This window comes from Anarrhichthys ocellatus, unplaced genomic scaffold, assembly GCF_004355925.1.
Source record: "Anarrhichthys ocellatus isolate YVR2014 unplaced genomic scaffold, GSC_Weel_1.0 scaffold16, whole genome shotgun sequence".
NCBI classification, from domain to species: Eukaryota; Metazoa; Chordata; class Actinopteri; order Perciformes; family Anarhichadidae; genus Anarrhichthys; species Anarrhichthys ocellatus.
In genome coordinates, this window is record NW_022280046.1 from 2,227,187 (window position 1) to 2,246,397 (window position 19,211).

The 19,211-nt window shown below is 43.2% G+C and overlaps 1 protein-coding gene across 1 annotated transcript in view; it reads right to left on the bottom strand.

Annotated features, from left to right (window-relative positions):
• bcr (BCR activator of RhoGEF and GTPase) overlaps nucleotides 1–19,211 on the bottom strand; it is a 73,044-nt gene that overhangs the window by 44,742 nt on the left and 9,091 nt on the right. The window lies entirely within an intron of this gene.

Consider the following 19,211-nt stretch of genomic DNA (forward strand, 5'->3'; position numbering starts at 1 on the left):
CAGGATATTTGACAGATTCCACAGCACACCTGCGATGTTAAGACCGACGACGGCCAGCAACCGAGCCAACTGCACGGCATTTCTTGTGTCTTTACGGCAGCATTGTGAGGTGATAAACAGGGGTGTTTGAATGAAGCAGACCCACTCTCCACCCCTTCCTCCCACTCCTAAATCCTCCCAGGTATTTACTGAATGCGCTCAGCCCAGGCCCCGGTCTCCTTGGCAACAGGACGTAGCAGGGAGACACAGGAAGCTCTGGGTAGACCTGTGTATGCGTGTGCGCTCTTTATCTGCTTCCCTCTGGAAAAGCATGCGGGCGCACTGTCCTCCGTGGCTTTGCTGCAAGGACACGACTCGATAATACCCAATGTCACACTGACAGTTAACGCCTTGAACACAAGCGGACATCGGAAATATGCTCAAAATAGGAAATGACAAGCAAACGCATGCACACATAGATAGATGCACATGAGTAAGCACATGAAGCCTGCCAGTAGATAGAAGCAAAGCGCACGGTAACGTTAAATAAAACCTCAGTAACACTGAAGTGGAATAGTACATTGTCTTATGTAATAGATGCAAGGATGCAACAACTCTTTGGGGAAAAGCCCTGAAAAAAATGCCTTAAAGAGAGGAGCGTCAGGTCTCATCAGTCAATCGGACCATCAACTATCCACCCATCCGTGTCATCCAATAAAGAGATTAGTATGGACACGAATCAATTAATACACAAAATATAGATTAATTGCCCCACCGGCATTTCATTTCTTGAAACCACAGTTTCATATCTAGGTGAAAAAATGGGCACAATAGGAATAACTGCTACATCACATATTGTCACTTATCCATCAAATGCTCCAGAGGATCCTGGGTAATCTAGACACTTGGAGTGTGAAGTATACAAAAGCATAATTTCCACTGGGGATGGGGTGGACACAGGCTGATTTTCTTACTGTTGATATACTCACTGGTGTCCTTCAATTATTATCACTCACAATAGGTTAACATGGTGTTTCAATAATTGTTTGTTGCACTACCATTTTAATTTCCTGTAATTTGTTAACTGTTAGATGGCTTTACATGTCGATATGTTGATGCATGCTGCTATTTGAAGAGTGACAAAGAACCTGCTTCAGTGCAGTTACCTGCTCAGTCTGAAATAGCAGTGAGTGAGTAGGAGGGGGGAGTGACCTTTAGCCACTCAAGGAGTAGGTCTCGTTCTTGTTACTCATTGTGGCATTTTCCGAAACACATACCTCTCTGAAGACAAGCAGTTTGAGCTTTTCCGACACTTACCTGTCCACAAAGACAGCGGGAGAGAGTGTCAGTGTGTCAAAAGGTTAGAAACTGGAGAAGGGGGTTGAAAGTTGAATTAATTGCAACTCTTTCACCACAGAGTGTTGTGTGTTGCCCGTACGGGAGGGAACAGAAAAAGTCTGGCCTCCCCAAATGAACCTTCCGCAAAATAAAATCAACTGTAGTTCTGCTCGTAAATCTGCCTCATCCTAAACTGTGAATGCAACTCGAGACAGAAAATGTGACAGGCAAAACAAGGAACAGGGTTTGACAGAGTAGAATAGTGAGAGAAAAACAGAGATTAGACGAGATAGGAGCCTCTCAGAAGCATTAACTACTTAGAGAGAGACGGTGAGGGAGGCAGCGTGAATTAGAGTCTTTCTTCACTGGCGCCTCGAGGCAGGAATGATGTATTCAATTCGGGTTAAAAGAATGCGTTTAGAAAGGAAACACTATGACGGGCCCCGGGTGCATGCAAGACACGCATTGGAGGATTAATGCCTTTTCTGTGTTTCTCTGCTGGATGGTAATTGAGAGATTCAGGAGAGGAGTTTTACTGAGCCAGATCAAGGCTACAAAGCTGTCAATGAAAACTACAAACATGGCCATGAGGGCAGCCGACTGCCACTCAAAACTGCAAAAATGCTACTCAGAGGATAGGAGACTATGTTCAACACTTGGCTTCTTTATTTCTTCATCTTAATCTGCTTCTTTCCTGACTCCCTTTCAGCTTTTCAATCACATCTCTCTGTTTCTCAGACCTCCTTCTCTCACATCCGATAAACCTTCCACCAATCATTTCCATGCTCTGCCTCCACCTCCACCTCCCTTTCATCTCTCCCCTCTTTCTCTTTCGGGGCGATGACTGACTTCGAGGTGCCAGTTACATGGCTTGCTGGGGTAACGTTAGCCTGCTTATGTAACCAGACGCTACAAGCAGGGGAGGGCACGGCACCGCAGGTCGTAGGGTTGCTCATGCGTATGCATGGGCATACGCCCACGGGTGTCATTTACCTTATGAGAGAGCAGTAGAGCATATAACCACTTTTAAAGCTTCAATTCCTACAGGCAATGAAAAAAGCTGTACATTTAGCTCGAACAAATGATTTGACTCAAATAATTCAAACACAAGCATATATTTGTGATAACATGTAACCCCAACCCTATTTGATACCAAAAATACGTTGCTCAACAACATCAAGTTGATGTTTTATACTTTTGTAAACCTCAGCAACACGTTTCTTTTGAAAGAAATGATCCTTGAGTTACAGAAGTAAGTGGAACAAAGCAGGACTTTCTGCACGAATCATGACTCATCAAGCCTGTCATTACGACCCAGGAACCTGAATGAAAGTCTGCTTCGGACCGAGTGAGGTAAAGTACCAGCTATTAATACATACATCGGGAGTGTATGACACGGGGAGGGGAAACATGATGAAAGCACAGCAGGTCCTTGCACTCATTCAGGCAAAAGGCAGATTTCCCCGTGGAGTTTGGGCGTCCTCAAACTCTGTGGAAACGACCTCCTTTGGTGTGTGCGTGTGTGTGTGTGTGTGTGTACAGTACAAAGTGACTGGGAGGGCAGAGCAGGTGGGGGGTGGGGCAGTTGAAAATGGTGCACAGCAGCAGCACTGCATAGCTTCTCGACCATGAGACAGATGTGTGCAAAAAGCCGCAGTCCCACATGCTTATTACCTACCAAGGACAGGGCAGGGGAGCCCCACACACACATACATATACATGCGTGCCTGCGCAAACATGACTTCATGTAGAGCAAAATGCACCACAAGGACATATGAATGCCGTGTATCAACACTGAACAACTGTACTCCAGACACACACTCCGGCCAGATGTGCACGTTTTGTACCAGCAAAACATCAACTTCAAATGACCACTTCCTCATCAACACACAGACATACAGAGACATTAAACTCTACATGACCCCACAAAAGGAGGCAGACGGAGACGTACGGAGCATGTTGAACTACAGCGGGAGAACAAAGGAGTCATTTTTGTCGTCAATTCTGAGAAGCGGGTGTGTGAATATGAATCAAGCTTGTCTCACCAATCCATGATTGTGTGTGTGTGTGTGTGTGTGTGTGTGTGTTTGAGATATGTGATGTGTTCTCGTGGTGTTGTACGGCACAGCGGTATGGTGGAGCAAAGTGAAAGCGCTGCTTCTTTAACTAAAGCCCCGACGTCCTGCTGACCTTGAATCCAAACACTTTCTGTCTGAAAACTTTTGATTTAGCTTTAACACCCAAAAACCACAAATTCAGTCTGTGTGTCAGATTCAAAATAAAATACAACATTCCAGAAGGCCGGATTTAACGCAGGGCTGTTGTATTAGTCTACATTCATTTTTAGCAAGGTGTACCTAATAAACTGAGTGTATTTGGTACTTATCATACATGAACATGTTTTTCTTTGGAGTGCTTTGATCTCATCTGAAAAAAATGCTCCTTTTCTGTCATTTTCTAAGAGCAAGTAAACACTTAATTTTCTATTTGGTCACCGCTGAACCATCTGTTCAGGAAAACAAAGAGTTAGACAGAGTGGCAGAGAGAGAGAGAAAACTTCACCACTGCGTTTTCTAAGTACAAGTTTTTTTTGGACTGTCCTGCTCGTCTGCTGTATGCGAGCGTGCACGTGAATACCCGGAGAAGAGGGAACGATGACTGTGATGAAAATGATGATGAAAGTCATTATGCAACCGGGGAAACAGCATCGCATTACTTTGATTAGACTAGCCAGCTGTTAATTAAAGAGATGCTGGACTCAGCTCAATCTCGTGTTGTTTTCAGCAGCGGACACAAGAGGGGGGAAATGTACTGGTTCATGGATGGATGAACAAAGGCAAAAATGGCCGGATGGATAGATGGTAATATGGAACGAAAACAAGGCAAAATTGGTTGGCGGATGAAAAGTGTGAAAATAGTTTCTTATCAAAATCTTATAGCCCAGTCGCGCCAGAAAGTGGCTCGATGAAACTCATCTGCCTTCTTTACAACATATGTGGTTCTAGAGGCTTAGTGACGTGGGGACGAGTCATAGGGCTAGTTGGTAAGCTATAGCTGGCTAGCTAACCGCTAACACATTCGCCAGATTTTCTTGGGGTCCGGTCATTGTTTAAATTTGATATTAAAGCTAATAAACCTTGAACTCCCCGGTCTTTTGAATGTGAAATCACTAGTATGTTGCAGTAGAATTAACAAGAGATAACTTTGTCCTTTTGACTGTGTATCCTCTCTCCCTTTCATACAGGTCACTGCAGGTAAAAAGGTGCTTTACAGATGACCAACGAACTGATGACAATAGTCGTATAGCAACAAGCTAGGATGAGATCCAAACACACAGCAACACATTTAAAAATACATGCATGAGACAGTCACACATCAACACGGGCTGATGCACAAAGGTAAACAAAACAAGAAACACAAACACACAGGGGAACAGAGGCGAGCGGAGGAGAGAAGAGGACATAAAACCGTTAGTGTATTTTTAGCTTTTCCTCTGCATGAGGCTAGAAGTTAAAAAAATATTTATTTCTGCGACTCTGATTTTTTCACAATTTTATTTTGCCTGATGCAAAGTCGATTTCTCAACTCCAACTATTAAATGTTATTTTACTGCGGCAAAGCGAGAGCACATGAAGTGTTTCCTTTGCTTGTACTTTTGCTCAACTTCGACATTTTGGCCTTTCTGACCAAAACCCGCTCTCACGGCTCACTCACAGATGGACGGAGGCCGTCAAACAGGCACGGCAAAGTTTGTTTAATAGTAAAGCATGCAACAAAAAAAAAGCTAAAAGAAACCATAGAGCAGAGAGTAGAGAGTTGAGTCAATCAAAACAAATAGGCTTGAAATAGAGCTGTGACCTGAAGAGCAAAAATCAAGTGAGCGCGAGTCTCCCCAAAAAGTTCTCGGCTCGAACTCTACAGAGCCATAAATGCAGCTATTCCCCTGAGGGCGCTGTGCGCTCCGCTAATCTAAACGCCAGAGTGTCTGAATGATGGAGGGAAGAAGGAGGCAAAGAGGGAGGAAGGTGGATAATGAAATGTGTGCATGAATTACTATATGCTTTGGGGCGACATGTTTGTTGAGTTTATTTATGTTTGTTAATATGGATTCAACAGCCACATTGTCAGCCTTCAAATGAGGTTTCCCTCAAGTATGCTGCCGGTCACATCACATTTGGACCGTCGGACAGTCATGATGACTCAAGCTGGAGTCTGTCTGCGCACGCACGCACACACACACACACACACACACGCACACACACACACACACGCGCGCACACACACACACACACACACAGATGAGACTCCCTGGGTGGTGAGCAGGGCAGCAGAGTGTCTGGACGTTATGAATCACATTACATACTCCGACAAGGAACATGCAAACACACACACACACACACACACACACAAAGAAAAGAAGAATAAGTGAAAGGGGCAACATCCCACTTAAGATTTCTCCAATGTTGTCTTTCAGAAGCTAAATGAATAGTTGATTGCTCCACCATGTGTGCAGTGCTGTTGTGTAGGGGTGCATTTCGAAAGGTTGTACACTAGAGACACATATATCTTGCATGGTCAAAACAGTTCATTCGTAAGTCTGTACATTAGTTTCATTAAAACTCAAAAGGAAATGTGAACAAAAATGCAGCTTTTGACTTCAAATCTGTGTCTAAGAAATGTGCCGCACCATGGCTACCACTGAATACAATTACAAGCAGCTGCCTGAAGAACCAATACTAAAGCCACAACATTTTTCTATTCGACATGGTCTGTTTTGTGGCTGTTGATATGTTTAAGTGGGGGTGATTATTTTCATGTTTCATCAAGGTCTTGTCAACTTTCTTTCTTTGTCTGGGTTTGGTTTTAGGATCTCTTTATTCCTCTTTTCATTATGTACTGTATATGAATGTCACAATGCAAAGTGACCACATGCGACTGTGGATCTCTAATCTGTCCATGAATTTCAAAGCATGCATAACGGCACACCCAACCACCAGAATGCTCCCATGCACAGATGACCAAATAAAGGGACAATGTAGGAAAATGGAGCCATGTAATGTACTGCACACAAAGAAATGCACACAGACAGACACAAAGTCACCAAACCAAACTGACTGAGGAGGCCACAGACAGACTCTGTCTCTGCTGTACATGGGATGGGAAGCCAGACGAAACAAAAGTATTTTTGCAGTCAGTCTGCAGGTAAGTATTCATCCTGAAAGTAGGCCTGTGAACCCAAAACCACACACGCCGATTCCTCAGCTAGATACCTTGCGTGTTTGCTCCTTTTACCCACTATCTGCCAACAAAAGCAACTCTCACGTAACACTACAAGACCTGCCTAACAGACGTTAAGCAGAAACAGATAGCACCGAGCTACTGTTGGGATATCAGCGAGATACAAAAAGGCAGAGGCCCCTAAACCCCCACACGCACACACACACACACACACACACACACACAGAGGGTAGAAGACGAAGTGTGTGTGTTTGTCATTAGACTCGGCAGACAGGCTGTGTCAGAGACAATGGTGAGCATGGGAACAATTAACCCAAACTAGTGACAGAAGTGTAAGGACAAGCAGTGTTTATGCTTGTGGTTTTGTGAGTTATACTTTTGTCTCATAGCGCTACAAAGAGCTAAGCACAGTTTCCACTACGACACTACTACACAGCCGGAGAAGAGGGTTAAAAGCATTACAAATCATCAAGATGTGACAGCTTTTAACAGACCAGTTCCCCATCAGTTCTGTTTTGTTGCTATTAACTGAACGAAGACAGAATGTTTATTTCATTGTTAGGGTATACATAGCTATTGAAGTCCTGTTCATCTGAATGAGTAAACTAAACTAAATTACTAAAAAATATGCATAATATATGTAGAATGTAAAGAAAGCTTTTTTCATACATTACATGAATGCATCCAGTGCACACATCTAGTCCTGCGTTTGTGTTTTTACATGTGAACCTCTTTCTAGTCAACCGTGCATATACATTATGCAGTTAATTCAGATCCTTGTTGTAAGTGAAAATGCTCCATTACAAATAAAAGCCCTGCATTCAACATTTCAATTATATGTTAAAGTACAAGTATTATATAAATGAACTTAACATACTGTGTTGAATGGCACCTGTCAGAATGTTACATTATTGCGTATTTTTTTTATTAATTATGCATTGAATTGTAATTGTAAAGTAAGTATACTGTTAAATATGGATCGTTAGTCGCTATACCTGTCAGGTAAATGTAGTGGAGTAGAAGTAAAAATAATAAAGTACAAGTACCTCAAAACTGTACTCCACCTTTCTCACAACAACTACTTGCCACTACAACACGTTGGTCGACAGGCACACAGGAATTGACAGCACGTTGTCGGTGCACACACCCTCTTCAGCTGCGCTGGCCAAAGTAAGTAACCTTTTAGTTGGAGCCCTTGGCAATGAGCCTATAAAGGCAATACTGAGTCAACCAGTGGTCAAGGACGGACAGCGAGACAGAGAGAGAGGCGGAGAGGAGAGGGAGGGGAAATCATTACCCATTGAGAAGTGAGACAAAGGATGTCGGGGCCTCATCACACTCGAGTGAGAAAAAATAATAGGTCCCAAAAAAAAATGGGACAAGAACCTCGAGTGACCCACTTTTTTCACCCTTAGTTGACCGGTGATAATACTCCAACTGCAGACCAAAATGATCAGCAAGTCACCCATAGCTGTGTGAGGCTGTAGGTGTGTGTGTGTGTGTGTGAGAACGAGGAGAGAAAGATGTGCATGTGTGTCGGCAGAGATAGGGAGGAGCGTGGGAAAGCAGCATGTTCTTCAGTTCATCTTCTCCTCTCTCTCGATCTCCGTCAGCTGTGTTTTTTCTCCCTTATATCTCTCCGATTGCTGCAACATGACTCGTAAACGATCTGCAGCTGCAAATTATGATTTATTTCAACAAATCAGCTGTATATTGTTTTGATTTTAAAATCTGTTGATTGTTTCATCTGTAAAATGACAGAAAACGGTTAATAAAAAAACCCCCAAAAAACAGTCCTTTCAGCCAAATCCAGCCCGGTTGGTTTTGTGCCCTCTCAGCAACATTTATCACATTTATCTGTGCACCCTGACAGAAACCTGAGATTACCCCATGAGAGAAAAAGATGGTGTGGAGAAATAATAAAAAGCTACGGTAAGGGTGCGAGTACCAAGCCATCAATTACAGCTTTCACAGTGATATCAGGGGGGACTGACAAGCTATCTGTAGTCCACAAATTCTATTTTATCACACACATGTACACACACACTCTCTCTCTCTCTGAGGCCCGTATAATGTACAACTTTGTCAACTCTTGTTATCTGAGGCCATCTATTATCACCTTTATGAGTTCATTTAGCACGGAGAGCTGTTATCTCTGTTTAACAGCCCTGATTATTCACTTAAGTTTTAGCCTGTTCATTTGGACACATAGAGTCTCTGATAAAAGGACATATCCTTTTACATTTTTGTTCCCATTATATCTCCCCGGTACTTCTTTTATTTACATACTGACTAGCTTGTTAATTGTTTTGAGGAAAGGGGAATAAACTATCAAAAGGGATATGAAAAAGGTCGACCATTGCAACGCCAACAGATGTGACAGAGATCCAAATGAGTACCTGCATTATCCAGACTGTGTCTTTAACAACCATGTGGGACCCAGGCTTGTTTTTGTTTGAGTCACCAAATGGCACATGTCTTAAGTATGCTTTAACAGGCTTTGGCTCCAGAGCAAAATTAACTCTGCTAATGTTGTGTACCAGTCTGAAAATACTTCAGAGCATTTGTTTTTGCGGCGGTCGCTCTTAGGACTGCAAGCCTTTTATGGCCCCTTTCTTCGTCACTCATCCGAAGAGTTTATTTAAAAATCTGTTTTGCCCTCTTTTCCTCTGTCAGTCGATGCTCCACGCCTTAAAAAAAAACTACCCTAGCAGATCAAAAATAGACTTATTCTCATTCAAGCCACAGAGGATGAAGACGCATAGTATATACACACACACACTTATATGTGATGTCCCACCCTTGTTGTCCTCTCAGTCAGACGTTCCGCTTGAGATCCATGAATCAGTCTCGAACAGACGAGATGAGTGACTGTGACATCAGTGTCAAAATATAGCAGTGCTGCCGACATCTTACTTAAAAGCATTAGCCGAAGCGTTTCTGCTGTCGTTCAGCCTCGACCACAAATAAACATGCGTGTAAAAAAATATCTGCATTAATGCACAAAGTGAGCATTGGCCAGACAGAATTTATTACCCTCCATGAAAGTCATCAAAATCCTCTGAATGATGTCATTCTCCTGCTTTGTGTTTCCTGCAACAATCCTGCTTTTTAATTGAAAACATTAATATTTACCTCTGTGGTTCCCAAATTCAACAAAGTAAAGTCTCCACAAGATTCTGGAAAGTTCGGGTATTTTTCTCATAACTGTGGCCACATGGGACATGCCACAAGAGATTCAGGACACACAACTCCAGCTAGACTATAAACCAAGGCAAGCATCGTCGACCTCTTACAGCTTTCCTGATAAACTTACATTTTACAAATGACAAAAACAAAAAATATGGCCATCTAGATTAAGCTACTGTAGCTGCATAAGAAACTTCTTGCGAGGAAACCACATGGCTAACCAAGCTAAGTGGAAAACTACCTCTTCGTAGTTTAATGGAATTTTCCTTTCAGGTTGGGAACGTGAAAGGAGGTAAATGAACGTAAACACAGATAAGAGCCCACTGATTTAGCTGTTGAAGCTAACTGCAGGGACCTAATTGCAAGCAAACCAAACCGCTAACCAAGCTAGCTGCTGGCTGTTTGAATATTATATATATTATTATATATATATATTTATTAGAAACTGTGTGAAAGGGTTCAGGGCTTTCTGGAGACCAAGCCAAAGCTAAAAAGAGAGTGAACCACGGTGACCAAATGAATGCTAATATTGCTCCATATCTGCTAGATGTGTAACTGTTGCTAACAAGTTTGCCATATCAGTTCATTTCAATTCATTCAGCCTGCAAATACAGTGCACTTTCCTTTCTACGTTGGAGAGTACTTGTTTTACCTCATTTTACTAAAAGTCTTCTTTAACATTTAAAAATGTTTGCTTATCATCTGCCTTCAAGTCCTGCTCTGCTTCCACTTTAAAAACCGGTCAAAGGGGCATTTATTCTTGTTTTTTGCGCAGGGAAAAGGAGGTAATGGCTTTTTACTGGCAGATAGCTTCTTCTCCTCAAGAGGTCTGGCCTTGAGACTAAAATGGCAACAGAACATGGCCCACCATCAATACCAATATATCCACCTGAATAGGAGAACACCCTTTAACCTGGATATCGCTACTAATACATTCAATTTATCTTGAGATGCTGTAAAATATGTGCTCAGTCTGGTGGATTGATGTGTTTACAGTGACCTTCTGAGAAGTGCTGCTGTGAGTGTCTTGTCCTTCAGACTTTCAGCAATAACTTCAATGTTGTCCTTTTGTGTCCTGAGTGCAAAAACACATCTGACTGAATCACAGTATCTATCTTCGTTTGGAAGATTAATCACTAGGGCTGGGTGTTGTCCCCTAAAATACATTATGTGGACAAAAGGTTTGTAGACATTGCACATATGGGATTCTTGAACATCTCATATTGAGGTTGGTAAGAAATGAAGTTTACAGTAGAAGGGCGAAATGAAAGTAAGACGGGTTTGCAGATTAATGGCAGAATCAGCTGCATTTCGTTTCATGTTTAAATCTTTCTCCTCAGCTGAAGAGGGATGACATAAGCCAGCTAGTCCCTGATCGCCAACACGGCACATGAAAAATGAAATGCTACACTGCCTGAAAATTCACTTACATAAGAGCCTCAACTGAATTTTAAAGTACAGTGACAGAGAGAAAAAAAACCCCAAGAATAAGCACAGAGAAGCATCTAGGCGGGAGGCAAGGAAAAGGCAAGTCAAACACATCCATATTTTATTGTCTATTACAGGCCTGTGCATTTTAAAACTCTCCTTTGTATTTCAGCCAAAATAATACAGAACATTAACACGGCATGAAACATAAACTACACTGCAATTATACTAATATATACTCTAAGCTTCTGGACGTTTTTTTGTTTGTTTTGTATCACAGTGAATTTCTCATATACGCCCTGTGAAGATTTCTTCTCTCGCAAATCATCTTGCAGTCTTTAACACAAACGGACACGCTCACAGGCGGCGCAGATTTAGTAACTATGATCAACACTCCAGCTGACAGAGGAGGGCTGTAATTCTCCTGCAGTATTTCGGGAAACATGCCACTTTAGTTTTTGTCGAGACAGAGCCAGCCTGCTTTGCACTTCCTCGTCACATGCATCACAATTGTTTCCAGTGTCTCAGTCAGTGTGTGTGTGTGTGTCTGTGTGTGTACATGTGTATCCTGAATGACATTGGAGAGCCGCACACGCACATGTGTGTTTTTTCCTTTTTCTTAATCTTTTTTTGAAATCTCTCCGACAGTTAATGCACTAGTATTGCTTTTCTGTGGCCTAATGCCAGACTGACTGACAGGCCAACCGACAGCAGGCCAAACAGCGTCGACTCGAGGCCAATACATGCTGATCAAAGCTAACAATAACCCCCCCCCCCACCTGCACACGCCACAGCCTCCCCAATAAGACGTTTACACTGTATTTGTTGAGCTTGTTTATTTGAGAACAGCCTGATCTTGGAGGGGTTAGAATTATTGACTGCTAAACACATCTGACTTCAACGTTTGCCAACAATGTTTAGGTTACGAGCTGGCGACTTTTGGCATGATGTCATCCTGCTAATCGGACAAAATCCCTATGTTTGCATTCAAAACTTTATCATGTGAAAAAGGAATCCGCTAACTGGTGCAGACTAGAAAACATACAGAGCCAGTGAAATGACACAAGTGGACACAAACGGGCACATGCTCACTTTAGGCAGCGACAGCATGAGGCAGACGTTGCAAGTAAAATAAATGTATACGCTAAATACATGACTCAAATATAAGAGGATCATTTCTCCATATATCAAGAGCTAAAGAAGCTCTAACTGCTGCGTCACGGTGACTTTAAAGCTAATTTGGGCCTCTTAGAAAGACAAGGGAGGACAGTTAGAGAACATAGTGTATTCTGGACTTTATGTGCTCTCTTAGGGATAAACTATATAGTCATTTTTCACAAGGCTCCTGTTCAAAGTCTTAGCCCTACAATTTTCTCAGGCCCTGGCTCTTAACTTAAACTAAAGCACATTATTTTGTGAGTGAGACAGGGAGACATCTCTCTGGATTGCGCAATATATCGTGCATAGCTGCATTTAGCTTTTGGACCGACACACACACACACATAAAAATCTCACTTGAGCTCTCATCCAAACACACTTCCATAAAGCGAACACATCTGTTAGTGAAAGAACAGAGGCCTTGAAGCGTGATGCCACGATGTGTCTGCCAGAGGAGCATCTGATTCTCCCCGAGTTGTGTTTTTCACTGATGCCATCTCTACCTTGGCGGGTTAATTCAATCCATTACAGCTAATTGCGTCAGTGTAAAACACTGGAAGTTTCCACAGTGTGGAGCACTGCGTCTGCTCACACGGTCGAGCCATCTGTTTGGCTTTCTGGAAACCCTCTATTTTCAGGAGACGGAAGAAATATGGCAGGTAGCTGGATGCTTTATTTTATGTGCTTGTGTTAAACAACCAGACACACAACCTGCGCAAATACTTACTGCACTATAAGCCCAGGAGGCAATGAGAGGATCTTTTTCTTTCATTTGCGACTGCCGAAACAGTTGGTTGCGAGTCTGCTTACAGACGCGCTTTTGTTCCGCTGCAGAAAAATTGGAGCGCGAAGATAAGACGTCAGCAAGGTGAAAGCTAAGCACACGACTGGCCACAGAGTGCGAGTATGGTCATCTCACACACAGACAAGGGTGCAGCCATCTTTTGCGTGAAGATTTATAGAGGTCTTCTGATGGGCGCCCTCACCATGGATTCACTTAAGCAATCGATAACAGTTATGAATATCTCTCGCCGTGGCGCAACAGTAATAAAATTATTCCACTTTGCTCCGGCCCGGGGAGCAGACTGTGGGCACCGCGGGGCCTCGTATAGATCGCTCTCTGTTTTCAATACAAGGTCACACTCAAGGCGGTCCGTCAAAAGCACACACACACACATCCACAGCAGGGAGTGGCATCCCTCTGTGGCCAGTAACAGAAGCAACAAGAAACAGCATTTCCACCGAGGGACTGGTGTGTTTCTGCTACTAGGGAACACGCCTAGTGCGTTTCAGTCAAGATCCCATGACACCTAAAGGAGGACGTGTGTGTATCGAGTAAATAGTACTGGGCGTGAGGTTGTCTGGAGCGTGTTTTATCTTCGTGTGTGTGTGCCAAAGTGTCTCCGGTGACACAGGGATTCCTTGAGACACCTAGTCCTCTGGCCAATGTCCAATCCACTGCAGGGGGCGGGGGGGGGGGGGGGGGACCCCCCCACCAATCATTTTTCACAGCGCCGCGGCTTCTATTTAACCCACTGAGGACATTCAAACAGTGACTGTGGTGCTTCTGTGGACGTCCGATCCGACATTATTATACTTTTCCCCTAGATGTTTAATTCTGAATCAGAAACTATCCTCTAATCCCGAAATAAACACATATCCAAAGAGAAACACCTCTATCCCTCAAATCAGATTTTAAAACAATGTGTTAAATGTACAAAAACCTCCATTTTCTACAACTTATGGTCAATTAGATATTAGCCCTCTGTTTCACATGATGGGTGACTAACCTGAATTTGTTCTGACAGATGGAGCCACATGGCATATAGCCAAGCCTACTGTTGTGTTGTTTACACTACTGTGTGCATACTGCTCAACATCTGCTTGTAAGCGACCGAGTTAAGCAACGAGGGTATTCAGAGATTTAAGTCAAAGTCAGAGCAAACAGGTTTTTGTCCTTTTAAATACAACGTGAAACCTTGGTAGGTTATTCAATGATAATGCTCATTACCGAGGGGAAACAAAGCACTCGGTGATGGGAAAGTCATCGTGTCGCACACAGGCGTCATTAGTGACTATGTGACTCGTGGTAGCTGCAGCAGGATTTCATTCTCAGCTCGTCTAACGCCGTGTTCGGAGCCAGCTGCTACAGTTTGCCTTGATGTTCAATCGGAAATGTAAATTTCTTAAGACAACACTGGAAGAACAGGATCTCTTGTTTGAAGGGTAAACATCCCGTTTTAACATAATAAATTGTGGCGGTAAGAAGTTCGACAGACTAACATTCCCCACTAACGCTGTAACATCATTGAATAGATCTGTGCTGCTTGATTTCGTATCGATCTTACTTCTCCATAAGTGTGGTTTTGGGCCATGGACGTTTTAGTCGAATCGTTCCCCTGAGCTTTTGGTTAAAGGCTTTGTATTTAAAACACTTTATCAGGATTTCTCATATGTAGGATTTATTTGGGAGCTCCACCAAAAAAAGATTTGTCTGCATCCATTAACATGTTTAACATTTATTATCTCCTTTAAAAATCTGTCGCTGAAAATGCAGACTGAATGCAATTTTTCTGTTTTAAAAGGTGTCTCTTTGGGCAAGTGGAAAAACAATTTTCTTTATCTGAAGTTGGCTTGGGAATTTAAGTCTGTGTCAACGCTCAAGTGTCAGATGTCAGAGCTTCTAACCCAATCTAAACGTTGAGATGAGAGAATGTGCAAGTAGAGATTCATCAGTATTTGTGGTTGACGTGTCTTAGAGCTGCAACTATTAGTCGGTCAATAGAAAATTATATTAATATTTTGATGCTAAACATGCTAGATGTCGACTTCCCAAAAGTGAGGATTTGCTGCTTTTCTTTGTCATGTGTGACAGTGAATCCAAAATCTTAAGCTTTTGGACTGCTGGTCAGGAAAAAAGAACAAGAGAATTGAAGGCATCATTATGCAAGATCAATAGATCAAATAATCTGCCATAGGATCAGACCATGTTGTCCTGCTGTGTAGCTCTGGGGGAGTCAGCATTTCTCAGCCTACTACCAACATTTTCCATCAACACGGTATAAATTGGTTAACCAATCAGATTAGGGTGTCGAGCTGCAGACACGAGTGTGAGGATGTGCATGGTCCTTTGTGTGAGTGAGGGCGTATAGACATAATAGGGTGGCTGGGTGAGAGGGGGGGGGGGTGGAGAACATGACACCCTGTGTCATGACAGTCGGTTTAAAGTTTTGCAACAAGCATCAATAATGGATGACAGAGAAAGAGATTAGGCGGGGAGGCAGAGTGGTGCGTGCATGCGAGCGAACATGCCCTTTTATCAAAATCCAGCAGTCAATTAGCGGCTACGTATTCAGCTCTACATGTGTATGAGATGGTGAGATTGCTTCTAAATATCTGTATTTGCATTTTTGTGTATTCATGTTGGGCTTTAGCCTAAAACCTTCCTCTGGCTATATACTGCTGGATAGCAGACAAACTCTCTCACACACACACACACACACACACACAGCATGAGTTCAGCGAGGAGAGCTACTGTACGGTCTCCTTATAGATGCGACAAGAGAAAATACTTCTTGAGTTGTCGCTCCGAGCCAATCACAAGTGCTTCGCCCTGAGCACGCTCTGCCATTTATAGGTCTACAAAGTGGCCAAAAGGGAGCCGCAGTGACAATGACACATGAAGATTTGTAGAAACTGGAGCGACAAAAAAAAAAAAAAAAAGAGAGAGAGGAGAAAAAAAAGAACAAAGAGCTGACAAGGAATGAGAGAAAGAAGAAGAAAACAGGAGGGGGAAAAAGTGTAGTTACATGAGACTGTTTTGACCATGTGGACGCCATGTGGACGCCACGGAGGAAGCTCCAAATCCCGCGACAAAGCAACGCATGAGGAATCACTTCATCTTCTCTTCCTCCTACATTCACAGGCAGCTCTGTCACTCTGTGTTGTTCTTCTAACACAGCGAAATCAAGTCAGTGTCAAGTGAACCAAGTCTCCTGGCTGAGTTCTTTTGGGGGCATTTTACACACCAGTGTCAAACTTGTTTGCCCAGTCTCATTTTTGATGCGTTAATAACATAACTGCTTATGTTTGAGTCAAAGTGCCCGGTCGGCTTTTTTTGCCATCTCAGACATCTCAGCGGAGCGCAAACGTTACACGCCTTCAGTACAGCCTCGTTATCTCGCAGTCAGGGTTGTTTGCACAAGGTTTCTGTTGAGGACTTACGGATTGCAATACTCCGAGAGAGAGAGAGAGAGAGTATCCAGAGTGGTTGTTATCCCAGCCTCTGCATCATTTGAAAGTTATGTTAATTATCTTCAACGTCAAAAATATGTGCTCCAAGTGCTCTGCTGGAGGCACCGGTTGAGCTGGAAAAGCCGGAGAATTGGATTTCTCGTCTCCATTTCTGCTCTCGGCTGCAGGAGAGTCAGGCTGCTGGCTTGGAGTCTGTCACCCGTCAGAAGAAAAAGAGAGCTAACAATGGACTGAAACAGAAAGACAGAGAGGGACAATACAGCTGCGGAGAAGAGACTGAGAAAAGCATGAACGACTGAGAAAAGATGCATCACGCATTCAAAGACGGGGGGGGGGGGGGGGGGGGGGGGGGGGGATGATTTTCCATTCGCATTTCTGTTGACCTGCTCAGCATCTCATTCAGATTGATCTCAAACTCAACTGTTATAATGAAACACATTCAATGCAACAACAAATTCAAACCCTACAGATAACGTTTGCCGACTTGTGATATGTCCGATATTTTCGCAGACAAGTGGAGCCTCTCCACGAACTTGACGATCAGTTGTCAAGACCAAATTGGGCTTAAAATCGGCCTTTATACTGTATAGTGAGCTCCAGGCTGAATAGCACTAAGTGAAAGAGGCAGAGAGAGAGAGAGAGAGAGAGAGCGTGAGCGTAATGGTCAGGGGGATAGAGAAATGGATATTAAGTGACATAAAAGAGATATCACAGAAGGAGGGATGTTACCGAAGGGCATTCAGTGGAGAGATGGAGGATAAAGGGGAGGGAGGCAGATCACGACATGAAATCCGATCTTCCCCATGAGCCTCCAGTCATCCAGTCCCTCTGCAACCAGCGGCTCAACAAACAACACACAATAAAAGGAGCCGGAGTCAGAGAAAGCATAATGGGATTCAAACTCGTCCTCGCATCTGGTAAAGTCTTTTTTTTTGGTTTGTCATGTTTCTTGATATTTAACAAACGTCTGTTCAGACATGAGAGATCCTGCTCCTCGAAATCAATCGGACCACACCACAGTCAGTTTCCTTATCTTCCACTTCTGATGCCGACTCCCTCCGTCTGTGCACCCGTCCTCCAAACAGCATCTACAGTATCTACTCTCAATCCACATGCATCCATCGCTGCGTCCATGAGAAGAGTCCCCTTCAATTACCCACTGATGTCATTTTCACCACTTTGTAAGAGGAAATCTTTGTAACAGTAAGTAGTGTTGTGACGTTATTTATAAATTACTTAGTCATATTTTTTGTCATCTTTAACATTTCTTGATCCTGTTATGACACGCAAATGCAGAAATCCCCAAGAAAATGACTGAACCAGAAAACATCTGTAACTGAGCAGTGGTGTGCTTTAACCAATTCAGTGCCAGTATGCCAAACACATTGTATACATGACTTCCTTCTTTCACTGGTCCACGCATATTCCCTGAAACAGACAAAGCTACATCACAATCACTAACCTTGACCCTTTGCCTCCATTCTCACTCTCTCCCGAACACATCTGTGTTTCTATGTGCAGGACAATGCATCTTGGGTGCATCTTGCACAATTTTAACCCAGCAAAATGGGTTGAAATGTGATTACGCATGTGTTGGCCTGTCCTAAAAAAACAACAGTACTTCTTCTCAACTCCAGACACAAGCGGCGAGCTGCAACGCTGGTCAGCAGCCAGTCACTTTGCTCATTTAGTTGATAATGTGCTATTTTTATAGCATCGCTAACTCATTCTGCAGTCTCTCTCTCTCTTTTGCAACTTCTCTCCCTCTGCGTCTCTCTCTAACTCATTCACACAGAAGGTTCGCCCCCCGAAACCACACACACACACACACACGCACACACACCACTACCTCTAATAGCCCGGCAGCCTGAAACAAGTGCTATTTATTGAGCAAACCCATCCAGCTGCCCAGTGCAAACACAGTCCAACAACAAAAAGCCTGAGGGCAAGAGAGAGAGACACACTGATAGAAAGAGAAATAGAGAGAGAGTTGAAGGGCCCAAAGGAGGCAAGAGGCCCAGAGTTTTGATTTAGCTGCAAATTTGTTTTGTTTCTGCCTATTCAGCAAAGAGTCTGAATATTCTTTTTTTCTGAATTTTTGTTATTTTTCTATTTCAGTTGCTTACAAATGTTAAAAGCAAAGTGAACGCGTTTCAAAAAGGATTCAGGTTTGAAAAGTCGATTCCATGCTGGATCTAGATTCGATTAAATGCCACTGAACCCAAGATTTGACCCAAGCAACATGTCTGCACATCAGAGATAAATACAGTTTGACTGTATTTATGCTCGTGTTACTGAGCAAGAGGGTCTAAGAGAGAGAGAGAGAGAGAGAGAGAGAGAGAGAGAGAGAGAGAGTGAGTATGTGCATGCATGCGTCCCGTCTGGCAGAGAGGAAGAGCACAAGGTGTCTCATTTTGTAGCTCTTCATCATCTGAAGCTACAAAAAGCTAATAAGGTCTGAAGGGCCTCCTCCCTCGTCTCTGGCCTTTCAGCTTCGCTATGGAAACAACTTCAGGGGTTTTTTCTGTCTCTGCAGGAGTGCACAGACAACTCCATGGTGCTCCACTTCTAGCAAAGGAGAAAGAGAAGTAGTCCCCACTCGGTAGTAAAAGTCCCCAAGTATGTCG